Here is a 17,313-nt window from a genome sequence, read left to right as displayed (position 1 = left end):
AATAGGCTAGTCAAGTAGTGAGCCAATTTAAAACCGTTAGTTTCACATTGATTGTTGGTGCTAGTGCGCATGCAAAATACGCTTGACGATATTTTTTGAAGAATTTTCTTATAAGAGTTATGTCTGTTTGTCTGTGCCAACACTGTAATTTGATAAAGTATGTTTATTCTTTCTGATGCTGGTGTTAATTTGCGTTTGCTTGTTCAGTCTACTTCAATCAATGATCTAGAATATTCTGCTCATTGCTTCTTCGCACTCAAAAAAGTCCACACGTATGTTGGGAGTGTTTGGGAACACTTGATTATTCATATGCACAATAATTTTTATTTTAAGTGTATTTCACCATGGTTCAATACGTTCTACACGTTGATTTTTAGTGTTTCAAACGTTGAAATGATATCTAACATGAAGCTATAGTGTGATAATTTATTAGCTAGAGAATGCTCAGAGTGTGCGTTTGACTTGCACTGTCGCATTAATGGCCTAACGGAACTATCTACCTAACCTCTTCTAAGACCATTCTCTAGCTAATAAATTATCACACTAAAGCTTCATGTTAGATAGCATTTCCAACCAACTCTGAAAATCGCAACCTTCGCGTATCATAAAAACACTTTGAATGTTTGAATTGCTGAAAATCATTAACTATCAATTGAAGTGAATTGTACATTGAATCTTACATTTCAATGCGATGTGAATTACTTGTTCTGCAAGGCAAAAATCGAAAACATGAGTTGTGACTGCATCTTTTTCAACTAGCCTCATATATCCCAGTGAAATAGAACGAAGGCAACGGCCGCAGCACACCCCAACAATTCAGGATCAATTTCCAAATCAGACTCATTAAAATGACGCATGCGTAAACTCTGCCCTCTGGCAGCTTTGTTTATATATTTGTCGATTCAATTTTGGAGTCGGTAAAGTAGAAGTCGATAAAGTAGAATCTTGTAGAACATTTAACTGTGATGTGCAAAGCTATTGATATCATCATGTTCGGCACATAGACTCCAAGTGTGAAATTGTTGTGGTTCACAATAAGTGCACAATTAAGTGTGAGACACATGATTGGGGGAGGTAGCTCATCGATTCTTCCGGTTCGCCTCCTAGCATCGTGCTATAAGGTACCAGGCGATAACCAGGGTAGTTGATCGATAGCTCGATGACGTCATTTCGTTGGCGTCTGCAATGGGAAATTCTCATAGCAGGCGTTGACGATGGGACGTTGTCGAGTTGTTGAATAGCAACTATCGTGGTAACTCACCGATTACCTGTCGATCCGCCAAATTTGGAAAGACGTCTGCATTGAATTGTCTCATATAATAATATTCCGCCCACTATATCACAAGAAATTGCGAGTAGCTGAGTGGAATGGAGATAAGTTAAGCATTGGGTACAGGACCAAGTCTCCCCTGGGTGGTGCAAGAAGATGAGCGCAATAGAATCATCAAGTTGTCATAAGGCACGGAATGAGACTATTGCATGGCTTGGTAGTCAAAGTCTTCCATTCGTTAGTCATTTCAGGTGGATTAGAACAGGTTTAGGTTTAGGGTGGGCGTTGGCCAGATTTGGATTTTTCAGATATAATCCTAAATAGGACCTAAATTATTTAATACACTAGTAACCTCAACTTCTGTCACAATGTTTCATTGTGACTAATCAACACTCAATGGGTAAAATATCAAATTTGCGGTAAATTTGAATAAAAGGTAACTTGGAGCGTAGAGCGCACTGCCCACTGGACGATTCTGAAGCCTGACCAAATACATTCATACCATTGGCATTTTGTTTTTGAGATAAGACAGAGGCAGGATGCTTAGGGGGAGCGTAACCCATGTTATGGCTTCCATTTATTAAATAGTTCAGATAGGCTGGAAATGATAGGTTCATGGAGGGGGTTTCGCTGAGATCTCGGCGGGAGTGACATTTGATTGCCGAGTCTCGGATAATGCCTTTTCTAATAATCTGCCTACGTTTCTTTTATTTGTTATCTACTTCATCCCTTTTTTATTTGTCTGCTCTTCTTTCCTCTTCTCTTCTTTTGTTTTGTTTATTTACATATAACTAATACTAATACCTCCTTGTTTTCTCTCTAATTTGTCTACTATGTCCCACCATCACGATGAGAGATGAGCTACCGTACATGGTGCACGCTCATATACACTCCCAATATAGTATGCCGCAAGTAAGTATATCACAGAGGCAACTAAAGATCCAGAAACGAAAACCGATAACGCTGAAGATAATGAGTTGTGGTGATTTATATGACTAAATAGTATTATTTATTTATACTAACCTAAACACAACGAGGGGTGACCCAAATCCAAACGATCACTAACCAAAATAATAGACCTATCTTTTTTCAGCAGCACTACACCAGCCAACAAAGTTCAACAATCCATCGTTGCTTATGCCTATGTTGTTTGGATCCAGTTTTGCGAGGTAGGCGACGATTGTGCGTATTTCTCGCGTAACTTTTGAAAAGAGCCTATTTATAGCCTGAACAATACGTAAAGAGCAAATTGAAACATTGAACGTCGCGTGAAAGTGGAACTTAATGAAGGCCTAAGTACTTTTTCGTAGTTTTTAGTTTTCGGATTTGAAAGATCGTCGGTTACAGTGGCCTGCTTACTGAGCAAAAAAACGCGGTCCCAGGTCCTTACATATCAAAGAGATTTATGGTAAAATCACATGTGTATCGTGTATTTTGCGAAACTCGTTGTTGTCGTTGGTTCCGGGTTTTAATGGATACAAAAATTTGAGCAACGGTATTATGTGATATGAGGGGCTCGGTGGCCTTAGAGCAACCGTTTTTGCTTACTGAGCAGAACATCATGAGTCTAATCTCAGGCCCATCCACATTCAAGATTCGTCAATCGTTTTATTTGTTAATATGACTACATGGTAATAACAGCAACTCGGTGATTAAAAAGGTGCTCGTCTGCCTAGTGGCAAACGTTTTTGCTTACTGAGCAGAAGACCGTGGGTTTAGTCCCAAGCTCCTTCGCGTTATATGATCGTTAGGACATCAATTCAGCTTATCGTTTACCAAAACGAACCCTGCTGCAAACCCAACCCTCTTATCCAACATCCCAGTGATTCCTCGTGGAAGTGCAGAGGTGTTCTCGGCTTCCATCAAAGCGAGTGTCATGTCAACACAATCCTTCCCATTCCTTTCTTGACCTGTGTTCGGGCGCGGCCGGCGCTGGTATTGCCTAATTTAAGATCACCAGTTTTTACACATTGAGGATGATTGCTAGTCCCAAACATCGTCTATTGGTTCTCTGTGTAATTACAGCTGATCTGGCAATAACAGAGTAGCAACCGTGGGCGGTCAATCAAGCTCAAGCAAGCTCAAGCTCAATTAAGTGTGAGACACATGATTATGACGTAGTGTAGTTGAGTGTAGGATCTGCCGTCAATTCTGGAAGCCGTCTTTGAATTCCTAGTTCAATCTTGTTCAACGAAGCCAGTTCAATTTGAAGAATAACAAACACAATGCATTCCAGGACGATGATGTTATCCAGAAAATATAAAACTCTGGCATGATTGATGAAGGTCCGGCAAGCGTGATCAACTTTGATCATGCCTATGTATTTTACGTTGCTGTATGAAGTATACGACAAGAATTTTTTTGAGCAGTTGGATATTGTAACGTCGTGTGGGAAGATTTTTTCAAAGATGCTGTGCTGCATATTGATCATATCGCTTATCATCATCAGGATAACCCGAGGAATCACGAATGTGATGACTCGTCGGCAAATCGCTGGATCTCGTTGAACATTTAAAAAGACATTTAACACCGTCTACATTCAGAGGTTGCAAATATTGATCACTTGACACCAGACGAACACACAAAACCCAGTAGGGAAATTTTCTGATTGCAAAAAGTGCCACCTGCTGGATCAGGAATCGAACCCTCACTTCGTGGCACTCACAATACGCCTGAAAGATGCCGACGGGTGCCGCCGCTAACCACACCACCACGAAGCCCACCCTTAATCGAACAAGCTTGCATTGTTTTCAACGAGTCCCAGCGATTTGCTAACCAGTCCAACCAACACGCACCCTTAAGTCACTAATAAGTCCTCACCCTTAAGTCAAGCACAAACAAGTTCAATAACACGCAACGACTACCCATCGTCTCCAAGTTATTCATCGTCGCAATCCAACGGTGCATCATATTTTTCAACATCTTCATATTCACCCATAGCTCGTACTTTTCACCAAGTTTACTCTGCATATCGAGTAACACAAACCTACTTTCATGATAAGTTCAATCGTTCAATCAATTTCCCATAAATTCCATCATATTCTCTAGCTTCACATTTTTCACAAATTTTACAAATTTCATGAAAGTTATAGAACACACAGATGAGCTCAACGAACTTCAAATAGCTTCAGTAGAGTTCTCTACATTATACTCAACATCTCAAATCTGGTTCTGCAGATATCATGGAACTTCATGTAACTTCAGAGAAGTAGGGGAGCAGAGCTTGCTTAAAAAAGTCCTATGCGTTCTGATGAAGTCCCTTTGCCCTACTTCAGGGCGGTTTTACAAACTTGAAGTTCACAAAATTCGGAAAAGTTCTCAGAAAATTTTGATGTTCGAAGATTTTTTCTGAAGTTCATAAAAGAACTCTGAACTGCGCTGAACTTCTTCAGAGTTTACATTACTTTCTTGAACATTGCTGAACTATTCCGAAGGAGCTTTAAAGAGTCACTATGCAATTTATGAATGAATTGAATACTTTAAGGGAAGTTCTCTGATCTTAAAAGGAAGTTCTCTAAAGTACTGGTGAAATTCTCGGAGCTTCAGGTGAAATTCTCTGAAGTTCTGGCGAAATTTTCGGATCTTCAGGTGAAATTCTCTGAACATAAAGGAAAGTTCACAGAAGCTCACAGTCAAGTAAAAAGTTCACAGAACGCATAATTTCCCTTAAAATGTTCACAGAACTTCTGACGAAAAGTTTACAGATCTTCCCTGAAGTTCAGGGTACTTTTAAAAAAATCCTTAAGGTGCACAGAACTTCCCAGAAGTTTACAATCAATGTACACTGTTGTTCAATGAAATGTTCAGAGATCTTTCGACAAGAAGTTAAGAGAATTTCCTGCAAGAGGTTCAGAAATCTTCTTAGGGGCTGTTCATCAGTTTTTGGAATTCTTGCCCCTCCTCTGTGTAGACAGCCGTCCATAATTTTTTTTTTTAATTTGTATGGGCCGTGGATAATTGCCAACCCCTCCCCCCCTAAACTTTCTACGTAGCTTATGAACAGCCCCTTACGAGAAGTTAACAGATTTTACGACGAGAAGCTCAGAGAACTTCCGTCTAGAAGCTCAGAGAACCTCCAAGAAGAAGCTCAGATATTTTTCAAAGAGAAGATTCGAGAAGTTCACAGAACTTCATTTAAGTTCTCTGAAGTTCTGAAGAGAAGTTGGGAGTTGGGAGTTACAAGACGTTCAGATGTTCAGAAGATGTTCATAGTACGTCCATGGAGTTCAGAGAACATGCAAACAAAAAGTTCAAAGAACTTCCGAGTAGACGTTCACAAAACTTCCGAAAAGTAGTTCACATAACTTCCGACAAGAAGTCCAGAGGACTTCTGAGGAGAAGTTCAGATAAGTGTGAAGGAGATTGTTAGAGAACATCCGAGGAAAGATCAGAGAACTTTCAGCGAGAAGCTCAAAGATCTTCCGAGGAGAAATTCAGTGAACATTTGAAGAGAAGTTCCGACGAGAAGTTCTGAGAACATCCTACTAAAAATTCAGAGAACTTTCGATGAAAACTTCACAAGACTTTCGATTCGAAGTCAGAGAACTTCCAAAGAGAAACTCACAGAATCTCCGATGCAAAATCCAGAGAAATTCCGAGGAGAATTTCAGAGATGTTTCAAAGAGAAATTCCGAAAAGTTGACAGAACTTCATTAAAGTTCTCTGAAGTTGTGAAGAAAAGTTCAGAGATCAACCGACGAGAAGTTTAGAGAACTTCCAACAAGACGTTCAGATGTTCAGAAAATGTTCATAGTACGTCCGAGAAGAAGTTCAGAGAACATGCAAACAAAAAGTTCAAAGAACTTCCGAGGAGAAGTTCACAAAACTTCCAAAAAGAAGTTCACAAAATTTCCGATGAGAAGTTCACGTAACTTCTGACCAGAAATCCAGATGACTTCTGAGGAAAAGTTCAGAGAACTGTGAAGGAGATGTTTCGAGAACATCCGAGGAGAAGATCAGAGAACTTTCAGCGAGAAGTTCAAAGATCTTCCGAGGAGAAGTTCAAAGTTTCCGAGGAGAATTTCAGCGAACATTTGAAGATAAATTCCTCGAGAAGTTCTGAGAACATTCGACGAAAAATCAAGAGAGCTTTCGATGAAAACTTCACAAGACTTTCGATTCGAAGTTAGAGAACTTTCGAAGAGAAACTCACAGAATCTCCGATGAGAAATCCAGAGAAATTCCGAGAAGAATTTCAGAGATTTTTCAAAGAGAAGTTCCGAGAAGTTCACAGAACTTCATTTAAGTTCTCTGAAGTTCTGAAGAGAAGTTCAGAGAGCAACCGACGAGAAGTTTAGAGAACTTCAAACAAGACGTTCAGATATTCCTAGTACGTCCGAGAAGAATTTCAGAGAACATGCAAACAAAAAGTTCAAGGAACTTCCGAGGAGAAGTTCGCATAACTTCCGAAAAGAAATTCACATAACTTCCGACAAGAAGTCCAGAGGACTTCTGAGGTGAAGTTCTGAGGACTGTGAAGGACATGTTTAGAGCACATCCTAAGAGAAGATCAGAGAACATTCAGCGAGAAGTTCAAAGATCTTCCGAGGAGAAATTCAGCGAACATTTGAAGAGGAGTTTCGACGAGAAGTTCTGAGAAGATCCGACGAAAAATTCAGAGAACTTTCGAAGAAAACTTCGCAAGACTTTCGATTCACAGTCAGAGAACTTCCGAAGAGAAACTCACAGAATCTCCGATGAGAACTTCCTAGGAGAAGTACAAAGAACTTCCGGCGAGAAATTCAATCATTTGCTGCATTCTCCCGAATAAGATGCGTATAACATTTCCAAATTTATTTACTGCAGCCGATCGGATTGTCCAGGAAGAAGATGAAAAATAATGCACCCGCGGAAATATATTCAGATTGGGACCAAGCCCTAACAAACTTTCATGTGTGTAAGCATTTCGATAGTATATTTCAACAAAATAAAGGTAGCTAATTCACCGTATTAGAAAGATTGCCTAAAACAAAAATTTAGAACTGGTGCTTTTGCTTTAAAGTTTATAGCGAGTTTTTGACTGAAATGAATGCCTAGTGAACATTCATTTCAGTCAAAAACTCGCTATAAACTTTAAAGCAAAAGCACCAGGTCCCGTTTTTCAGAAATATTCTCAAATTGTTGCTTTCAATTCATAATTACCTTAGTAGCCTCTGGGCAGAAAGTCAGCCCATCAGCTCAACACAAGAAAAATGGCTTAAATTAACTAATTCTTCTCTTTGATCGCTCATAAGTCACTCAATATAACTACTTAGAACATATTTTACATAGGTAAGGTATATAGAATGATTTCTCTAGTAAAAGTAGATGCTTAGAATGCACGAAAAAATATAAAAAATAAAGTTTCCCATCTTGCACCAAAATATCAAAACATATTCGGCGCCAAAACCATACAAAATATTTTTTACAACAAAACTACCCTTACTTGGGCTTAAGGGAGCATCCATAAATGACGTAGCATAGTTTTGATCAATTTGAGACCCCTCCTCCCCCCCTCGTAGCGTATTTGGCTATATCCAATACATGGCCGGTCACAAATTCTGAAACCCCCACCTCCCCCCTCAAATGCTACGTTATTTATGTATGTTCCCTAAGGGGTAGTGAAATACAACTTTCGTTCCAATACCCCATGGCTGCGAAACTTGTAGTTTTGACGATATTTCAGCATTTAACGATTCACTTTGCTGGTGAAATTTTGCTACCCTCGCTCAATAACATGTAAGCAAACAACTCAAATTGGCTTAAAAGCACTCTGAAGGCCCCATAGAGATTGCTAAAGTGTGATTGTGTCAGTGATTTGTTTTCATCGGGATAATTTTTCGCTATGATTTTTTTTTTTCTTTATAAAAACATTTTGCGTATACGTATACGTGAAACGTCATAAGGCGTACGAAAAACGTCAGCAATCCCTATATGAGTGAAAACAACATTATTTCATATGTCCATTATATTCTGCAGTGTTTTTAAGAAGAAATTCATGAATATGAAAATCTCAATGTTTGTTTAGATGTCATTCAGCCAGGGTTGCTCAATTTTGTCAGGCGTACAATGATTAAAGTCGATGCTGCAACTTGCATGCAAGCTGTTCTCCGAACCGAACAATTTCGCAGCAAATGAATCGTTAAATGCTGAAAAATCGTCAAAATTACATGCAGTTGTTGCTCATTATTTAAACAAATCAGATTTAAATCAACTAGTTAAAAAGAACTATGATCGAAAGAATGAAGCTAAAGACACAAATCCGGATGTTGACCCGCAGAAGATATACACCCCTATTCTGTATTTCGTTTCGAACGAAATTCTCATACAAAAAAATATTTTTTTGTATGAGAATTTCGTTCGAAACGAAATACAGAATAGGGGTGATAGACTTTGATTCTTTTGGGCCACTTTATTTTCCACGCACCATATGAACCCGTAAACAGTACGATCCAGCTGAATTCCCATATATATTCAAGAGTCATCCAAGAACCAGTTTTTTTCCCCCTGACAAAATCCTTCATTAGCGGTACAGTGAGATTGGAGAAAGATTTTCAAAACGTGATTCCCCAGTCTGCCAATGTTCAAGAGCAAAACTCGTTCTCAAAGTCAACCCGGAACAGTCTGGAGGTTGAAACCAGAAAGAATGACGTCCACCAAATCAAAACAAAAAAAAAAACACAATAATCGAAAGACAAAGAATAATTCGCGTGGCTGAACTTTAATCCCTAAGCAAACCCAAAATTAAGCGCTTCATGATTTTTGTGTATGTCTTGCAATATAGTATACGCAATAATTGCCTTGACTGACATTAGACCCAGGAAATGATCAGTGATACAAGTCGAAAACACAAAATATCCACGCCGATGGGGGAGCTGCTTTGGCTGTCAAGCGTTGTAGAGTGTGATGATGGCAAAGCAAAAGCGGTTGTTCTTGGCGGTGGAATGAATAATGAATTGATTGTCTCAAGGGTTTTTTTTTTATAGAGGCGAAGCTCATCTGCGAGGAAAAGATGTTTCGGATCAATATTTCAAATCGGTTGAAGAGACATGTTTGGATTCACATCCTTCAATTGGGCTTCCATCCGTCGGTTTATTTCAGATTGGTGTTTGTCATAGTTTCCATGAAACTGTAGGGTGATTATAGGTGTCCCAGAATGTTTAAACAGCTGATTATCTCGCTGAATCATTGTTTACATTTCGACCAACAGCTTCGTGTATCGCAAGTGTCGGTTCTTTACATTTCCGTGACAATGCGAAGCATTTCTCCGGAAAAGTGCAAGCAGATTGTGCACAAATGATGTACTATTCCCAACATTTCTCTGAATCAATTAGCGAAATTGGAAGGTGTAAGCATCGGAGCCGTTCGAAACGCGATTCAGAGGTATGGTGATGAATAAATTTTCCAGGACAAGTACAAATCTGGACGTAAACCAAAACCTATTGTCCAAAATCTGCACCGGAAAATCGTGCAAGGTTTTGCTCGTAAGAAAAGTGCTTCAGTTCTAGACGTGGCTAAAAAGATCATCGTAGAGTAACGTCCAGCGGGTCAAGGCAAGATGGGGATCTAAAGACGTATAAGAAGCAGAAGAAGCCAAAGCGGAGTGAAAAACAAGCCGCATCCGTCAAACCGAGGGCTCGGAAGTTATACGACCAATTGATGTGCGGAAATCGGTGTGCGTGATTATGGACGTTAAATTTGATTACGAAACTCTTCCTGGTGCTCAGTACTACACCCTTTCGTGATGGCCGAAGTGTTGACGACGCGGAAAAGTCGATTTTATCGAAAAATTTGGTAAAAAGGCGATGGTTTGACAAGCCATTTATGAGTGTGGTATGCTTTCCAAATCGTTTGTGACAACGGAGACAATGCCAACCGATGATACGTGCGTGAGTATTTGCGTCTGTTACCCATGATCCGCAAACACGACGCCTCAGTACTGTTTTTGGCCGGATTTGGTGTCGGTTCATTATTCCTGGTAGCCTGGTATAAAGCTAAAAAGGTCCAATTCGTACCCAAGAAGATGAATCCGCCAAACTGCCCCCAGGCCAGGCCAATCGAAACTTTTTGAGCCCTGACCAAAGCATATTTGCGGAACCATGTAAAGGCCAGTGCTGAGATTTGTCATTGTCATTGACAGACTTTCGCGCGATACTGACAACATTGTTATTCACGTAGTCACTGATAGACTTGATCCTAAAAAAACCTTTGTCAAAATCTCATTCATTTTTTCATCAATGACAAAGATTCACCTGGTAGCTAAAAGTTTAATTTCATGCATTCTGTGTCACATTATTGTTATCCAAGGACGTAGGTGCTTGTACACCTTAACGGCTCCATGCAATTGTTTTGCTAAAGTAATTTAATTTCGTTTCAAATTAAGCTAATAAAAAAATCTGCCCATGTTCGCCACTGACAGCATTGCCACTGACAATTGACATGGTTTGCCTTGACCATGACTGTTAGCTCAAATGAGTGACCAAAGGAGAAGTTTGAATATTGCCATGTATTGTCGAAAATTTTGCAGCAGTGGTGAAGGCAGTAGATTCCGTTACAAAGTTTGCGAAAGACTGGGAAAAAGTATCCAAAATTGTTGGAGAGGCATCTGTGGTGAAGCTAATGAGTAGCGCGAGATCAAAAATCTATTCCTTGACCTACGACTGATCGGATATTGGATTTTCTACGTTTAACTGTAAGAGAATACTATAGAGAACATGAATTCAAAATAAAAATCGAATTTTCTGTACACAGAGTTACGTTATCGTTTTTTAAATCGTTGCAAAAATTGCAAAGCTCAACTCGTTAAAATATCAGAAACTACACACTTAAGAATTCTTTATTTTACACTTGACGGAATCCATCTTTGACATAAAGGATGAGACGTAAACAAACATGTAATGTAAAAATAAGTGCTCCGAGACTGAAAAGTTCGTTACTCGACAAAAAGGATGTTTGATTGTGATGCATTTCGCGTCTATTATGACTCAAGTTTATGTCAAAATTGACGCTCGTATATGTCAGTCTCAGAGCACTTAAATTTACATGTTTTTTTTTCTAAGTGTGTAGAACTGCCTCAAGGAGTTATTAATTTATATAAAAGCTCTGGGACAAGAAACCTATACAGAACTCCAGAGCAGTTCCACGCCAAATGACAAATAGGAAAACTCGACCTTCTCCGATTTGCATGAAACTTTGCGTAATTGTGTGTTATGGGCAATGATTTACATTTTTACTAAAATTCAACCATTTTGACCAATTGTAGCACGGAATCGGCACTTCTGATCGAAATTACGTCTGTGACAAAGTTGCAGATAACAATAGTGTTTTTTCTAGGAAAAATATACAAAAGAATATTTTAGCTACTGTACTATTGCCAGATCAGCTGTAACTACACAGAAAACCACTAGACGATGCTTGTGACTAACAGTCACCCTCAATGTATAAAAACAGGTGATCTAAAATTTGACAATACCAGCACCAGCCACGTTCGAATGCTGGTCAAGAAAGGAAAGGGCAGGAATATGTTGACGTAATATTCGCTTGAATGAAAGCCGAGAACACCTCTGCACTTCCACGATAAATCACTGGGATGATGGATAAAATGGTTTGGATTGCTGCAGGATTCGTTTTAGTAGACGATATGCTGAATTGATGTCCCACCGATTCAATAGCGTGAAGGAGGTTGGCTTCGAACCCACGGTATTTTGCTCAGTAAGCAAAAGCGTTTGCCTCTAGGCTACCAAGCTCCTTATATTACGGCACATCACTTGAGATCTAGTTGTTGTTATTACCATGTACTCATGTACCATGTAAATATTAACAAGTACAACGATTTGCAAAATGCGGATGTGCGCTCAACGATCTTTTAAACCCGAAAACCAAAAATGCCACCATTAAATTCTACTTTTACTTGACGTTTATTCACTCGATTTGGTCTTAACACATGAGAACAGAACCCATAAATCTTGTGCATTTTTCATACAACCGTGCCCCTTACTTCACAACAAGCTACGACCGACGTGACAATTTCCAAACACTTTCCAATCACAACGAAATTACTTTCAATTGTGATACGATAAAACAAAATAATTATTATAACTTAAACCGGATAATACCCGAAAAAAAATATCCATACAATTACCTTAAAATAATATAAATCAAAACTAAATCTATTGCCAACAATCGATCTTGTTGCATGTATATCAAACAAGTAATATACAAAAATTATTATTACAATAGATCTACAATACGTCCCATAAAGTGTGAATTTTCAACAATAGAAAAACAATAAAATGAATGGTAAATGGCTCAACCCGTAAAAAAAGAACGATTGTGGTACAATAAAATGAACTTAATGTACTTAGAATAAATTGTTTTGTTAACAACGATAAAATAACCATAAAATGTGTTGTTATTAAAATAGAATCTATGGTAAATGGGGAAATCTACAAAGAAAAAAGGAGGTTGAAATGAATCTTTACCATACAAAAAATCATTTTTTCCCGAACAAACTTGAGCCATTTACCATTTATTTTATTGTTTTTCTATTGTTGAAAATTTATACTATATGGGACATATTGTCGATCTCTTTTAATAACAATATTCCAAATTTACTTGTTTGATTTACATACAATAAAATCGAATGTAGGCGATAGATTTTGTAATGATTTTATATTATTTTATGGTAATCGTACGGATATTTTTTTCCGGGTATTATCCGGTTTAAGTTAAAATAATTATTTTGTTTTGTCGTAACACAACTGAAAGTAATTTAGTTGTGATTGGAAAGTGTTTGGAAATTGTCACGTCGGTCGTAATTTGTTGTAATTTTTTTCCGGGAAGTTTGTTTGGGAAAATGTGATTTTTTTATGGTTGAGATACATAAGAACCCCCTTGTTCTATTGTAGATTTACCTCATTTACCATAGATTTTATTTTAATAACAACACATTCTATGGTTATTTGATCGTTGTTAACAATACAATTTATTATAAGCACAACAAATTCTATTGTATGGTTACAATACAGTTCATTGTACCTCTATCGTTCTTTTTTTTTCACGGGTAGATCACGCGCGATTGAGACCAACCATTTCCATAAAATCTCATTTGAATTTCCTGGGGACTCAATTGGGTTCTTTAAGGGTATTGAGGTAAATACATATTCGTAATCTGCATTAAAAATGGAACCCAAACCCAAAATTTTATCAATTTGGGTACACTGGAACTATTTTAAACATTTGCAAAAATCACCTTATTAGCGCCCCTCGATGTCACTTTGTATGGGAGCGAGCTGTCATTTTGTTAGTTTAGTGTCAGTGCGAAGTTGTTATTATGCTTTAAATCTTAATTTAAAAATCGAGATGAAAGTGTGTGGGTTCGAAAAAAATATCGCTGTGCTCAGAAAACGAAGCTCTATCGTATGATGTATAAAAAACAATACATTTTTCAAAATTAAATTATTCTGTTGAACTGATTACTTGTAACGTCCCGTTGGAACTCGTAGGTTGTTGGGAACTGCTTTAGCTGCAACTAGTTTTTTTTTTTATTATAAGTAATACAGGGCCACTGAGCTGAAAAAACCGGGAATTACAGGGAATCGTTCACAATCGAGAAAAACCGGGAATTTGATTTGAACCTAAAATACATGTTTTACATGCAATTAGGTATTGGAAATTTAAATACGTAAATATGTAAGATACATATTTTTAAATTAAATTTAAGTCCGTTATCTTGAATATTTTATTTAGAATTTTGAATAATTCATGGAGCTCGATACTTTTAACTTTTCCTTAGCTCAGGATATCAAAATTTGAGGATAGTTCTAAAAAATAGCAATACCCTAGAGTTTTGATAAATTTTCAAACCCAAGGTGGTGATAATGTTTTCAAATGATGAAAGTAAGAATCTTAAGTTATTTCTTAACCTTGAAAACGTAATTTTTTGTTAACTTTTGCAATCTCCAAATGATGACCTATATCAAAATCTTCTAGAATGATGCTCATAATTTTTAGGAAATGTCTTAATTCACTATGAAATCTCTCTTTGAAACTCTTTCGGAAATCTCTTTAAATTATTCCAAAATCCTTATTAATTCCCCTAGCAATTTCCTTAAAACTATTTTCAGTTTGAAATTCGGCTACGTTTTTTTTCAGTTATGTGTTGTTCAGCATTGGAGCTCTTGGAATTACTTTCGATATCGCATGGGATTTATCTTTTGAATTCTTTTTTATTAATTCAATTATTGATTAACATTTAAAAGATTGTGTAGGCCCTAAGTGATCAAAAGAAGTAGTGTCTGAATTGATTCTATATCATAATTATTTTGATAATAGTGTTCATTCACTTTGAATTCGCCTCCTGAATTCCTTTAGAATGCTACCTAAAAACCCTTCAGAGTTGCTTTAGAATTCTCTGGACTTCTACTCATAATATTTAAAAAAAAATCTCTTCTGAACTATGTACCCTGGGATTCACCCATAAAATTCCCTACAGTTTCCAGAAATGCTTTTAAAAATAACCTGCAACTTATTTTCACATGTTTTTGGGATTGTCTTCTGAATTCTTATAGTATTATTCTTGGAAACTCTCTATTAAAGAGAGATTATTGCAGAGGACTAAATTTCTCATCAAAACTCATTTGGCATTCTGATCAAAATTATCTATACATTTCTTCAATAGTTAAGTGTCAAGTGCTTAAATCCCTAGTTTAATTTTACGCCAAGAGTCATAAGTTTTTTGTTATCTGCTGTTTTATTATTTTCATTTTAGAAATTTAAAGTCTGAAATTAGAAAAGGGTAAAAACTGGTGTAGCCTCAACATCTTGAAAATTGTCTCTTGTGATTAAAATAAAATCTTTTTTCCGGGATATCAAAAGTAGTGTACGGAATAGGATTTCAGAAGAGTTGTATTTTTTTCTTATTATAAGAATTTCTGTGTTAATGGTATCGCTGTATAACATTTGGTCCTATTACCCACTTGCCCTGTAGTGTTCAAAATTCGAAATTCTGCGACAATCAAAACATTTAAAAAATTTTGGACTTCAAAAATGTATCCAACCAAAACCATTGGAAGCGTCTCCCGTTCTGGTGGAGGAGGGTTATTGGATAGCGGAAGATAAAGTGTTAATTGTGTTGTACCTTTTGACTATAGTTTTAAGATGTATTGTATAGTGACCAAGAATCCTCGGCTCTGTAAAGTTAATTCGATTGAGCCTTATCAAATAAATTAATATGCAAAAGTATGTTTGCCAATCCAATCAACATGGCACCACCAGTACAACCTTTCTATTCCTGTCAACAACGATAAATGATTAAGATTTCACTTTCAGTGGTTGCACCGGTGCTTGTCGTCGTCATGGTGAACTCATCGCATGCAGAAGTTGTGCAGCACAAATGTCAACATCAGATGACACCATCGTGCTTCCGGTTGCTAAGTGATCGATGATCGATTCGATGCTTTGTTTGGATATATGAAATGTAATTCAATACACATAAACAAACGCACACACCTTCCAGGTAAAAATTTCATACATAAGAAGTCTTCATTCAACGATTTTAATTCAGCCTTAGTATAAAAAAAATTGTTGTATATAGACCACGTTAACTTTTGTTCAGCTTCTAAATATCTAAATTTAGTGATTTTAATCAGCCAAATGCTTAAGGCATTACATAACAGTCTTTTTCAACCCATGTTCAGCCTTCTAGTTTAGTTACAAAAATGACATGGAAGACCACAACTGCTATTTTAATGCCATAATTGGAGTAAATTTTTAAAATGCGGTCTGAAAATTCAGTGCAGTGAGTGTACATAAAGTGGTGAACAGTCGAAACACAGGAATTCAAATTGACACTTCCTACATCGTCTCCGTCCACTTCTACCTTGGATATTCCTGAAATGGTCCTCTTTCTTGTCTCTACTGCTGGTGCTGCTTGGAATTAGAATGTAGGCAGTGATTAGAAGAACTAAATTTCCGGAAATGCTACGCGTGACACTTGCGACATTTAACGATATTATGCAATAGATTCAGATTCTTCTATTAGGCTATCACCATATTTGTAGCCCATTGCTGATTTATGGAGTGGTGTTAAGCTTTAGTAAATCTTGGGTCGCGTTGCGCATCTCGAAACGATAATTTTGTTCATACAAGCGTTCGTACAAAATGTCTTTCATTTCGAGATGTGCAATGTGCCCCCTTGTTCAGTCTTTAGTTCAGCTAATTTAATGAAGTTGAATTATGGAGATACAATTCGTTTTATGCACCACTAATCCACTATATATTCAACCTGGTGTTAATCAGTTTGTACACCTGAAATCAACCAATAATCAGCATCTGTTCTTATAGTTCAACTTGAATTGTTACTTCTCTTGCAAAAACATAAACCACGTCATTCGGAGTAAAATACGAAAATAATCGGAAGATATAAAGCAATTTCAATGGGATTTTTTTTTTTTTTATTATGGTCACTTTAACACTCTAGGGTCATTCGTGACTTGTCCGGGGGTGAGAGTTGAACTCGTGACTTTGGCGTGAGAGGTATCGATGTTAACCACTACGCCGAGATCGACCCCAATGGGAATTTAATTAGGCCTTCTCATTCAATTCCACAGTAAAATTAGGGCATAATTGGGGCTCGAGTGTTATCTTATGATACCATAAAACAAACATTTGCCTCATATTAAGCTATCAAACCCAAATCAATGCAAAAGTATTTAAGGTTCCTAATGTGACCCCCACGAAAAACAGGACACTTAGTATTGATGTGTGATTGATGATGCAGACCTCAAAACTCTGCACGGTAAGGCGTAGCAATTCTAAAACGCCCCTGTTTCCCAAAAACAAAATCTTCCAATCTCTCAATTAATCAACCGGGGAAGAAAAGTCAAGGGCCACTCAATTCACGTATGTACTATATAAAATATTCGAAGCTTTTCAAAATATTTGATGATAGTGGTCCAAATAGATTGATTTCGACCCTTCCTGCCTGACAGTAATACTCAAATTTATTTAAAGTACTCCATCTGAAAACCATAAGCATTTCAAAACCTCCGGCAACACCCCGCCAC

This window comes from Ochlerotatus camptorhynchus, unplaced genomic scaffold (genome assembly GCF_037179485.1).
Source record: "Ochlerotatus camptorhynchus isolate MF236.1 unplaced genomic scaffold, CSIRO-AGI_Acam_v1.1 ptg000017l, whole genome shotgun sequence".
In the NCBI taxonomy this organism is placed as follows: Eukaryota; Metazoa; Arthropoda; class Insecta; order Diptera; family Culicidae; genus Ochlerotatus; species Ochlerotatus camptorhynchus.
The sequence above is the reverse complement of the archived record's forward strand: the minus strand, read 5'-3'. Positions refer to the sequence as shown.